The sequence below is a fragment of the Pseudoliparis swirei genome, chromosome 19 (assembly GCF_029220125.1).
Source record: "Pseudoliparis swirei isolate HS2019 ecotype Mariana Trench chromosome 19, NWPU_hadal_v1, whole genome shotgun sequence".
Lineage (NCBI taxonomy): Eukaryota > Metazoa > Chordata > Actinopteri > Perciformes > Liparidae > Pseudoliparis > Pseudoliparis swirei.
In genome coordinates this window covers 1,321,441-1,323,074 of record NC_079406.1, presented here as the reverse complement: position 1 = coordinate 1,323,074, position 1,634 = coordinate 1,321,441, and positions in this window count along the sequence as shown.

Below are 1,634 nucleotides of genomic sequence, written 5' to 3'. Positions count from 1 at the left end.
CACCTGACCACCAGCTCCCATTCAGAGGCCTGGTTCATGGCAGCGTTGCAGCCTGTGTACTCATGAATATATAGCAGTAAAGTGCAGCTGAACAAGGTTGGGGGGGGGGGGTCTCCGACCTGCAGGTGTGTGTGCTGCATCCCGATAGGAGCAGCCCGAGACGGGCAGCTCTGCTTCACGGAGCCGCCGGCCTCAGAGATCAATACAGATTCACTTCTACATCTCAGAGGTGAAAATGATGTTTATTTTACCCGAAAAGTGACTGATGGGCATTTTGTAGACGTCACATGACCTGCAGCCGGAGGATGACGTCATGACCTGCAGCCAGAGGATGACGTCATGACCTGCAGCCGGAGGATGACATCATGACCTGCAGCCAGAGGATGACGTCATGACCTGCAGCCGGAGGATGACATCGTGACCTGCAGCCAGAGGATGACGTCATGACCTGCAGCCAGAGGATGACATCGTGACCTGCAGCCGGAGGATGACGTCATGACCTGCAGCCGGAGGATGACATCGTGACCTGCAGCCGGAGGATGACGTCATGACCTGCAGCCAGAGGATGACGTCATGACCTGCAGCCGGAGGATGACATCGTGACCTGCAGCCGGAGGATGACGTCATGACCTGCAGCCAGAGGATGACATCGTGACCTGCAGCCGGAGGATGACGTCATGACCTGCAGCCGGAGGATGACATCGTGACCTGCAGCCATGACGTCACTCTGAAGGCCATCAGGAGAAGAAGACACAACATAATGTTAAAGATATTAATATACCACAAAACACAAAGCAACGTAGAAACAACACACATATTCACACACACACACACTGTCCACCCTCACACCGGACACATAATTGATTCTGTATATACATAAATATATATATATATATATACATATTTATATCAATATATACATATATAAATATTTATATAAATATATATATACAGTATATATACAGTATACCACAGAAGAAGACACCAGCAGAACGTCACGCAGCCATCACGGCTTCATCACGCGGAGACGATCAACATTCAGTTTCAGGTCCAGACTTTGACCCCAAGGTCAGACGAGTGACTCACACATTCCTGTCCGGCCCTGAATGAGCGTGACCTCCTGCGTGACCTCTAGAATCAATGACCACGTGTTCAGAGGTGGAGGGAGGCGTGTGAGGGTCCGACAACGTGATCACGGACCTGGATCTATGGAGACGAGATGTTAAAATAACCTGTATGAATACATGTGTGTAGGTGTGTGTGTAGGTGTGTGTATGTGTGTGTATGTGTGTGTAGGTGTAAGTATGAATAAAAATCTTTACGAGTTGAGTCTTTAAGTCTTATACAGACAGCTGTGGAGGCTGAGCTTTAAATATGTGTAAATCTGATGTGATGCACAACAACTGTTGATGGACTCAACCATCCCGTCCCCATGTGTGTGTGTGTGTGTGTGGGGGGGGGGGGGTTGCATCACTACCTCCTGAGACAGGAGCGTGAACCTCCTCCTGACTTTAAACATGACAGCTGTGAGACGTCCTCGCCCCCTCACCTCGTTCAGGACCAGTCAGCTTGATCTGCAGCGAGGAACCAGCCGATGAATTATAGAGCGCTTTGATTTGAGACATGAGCGTGAC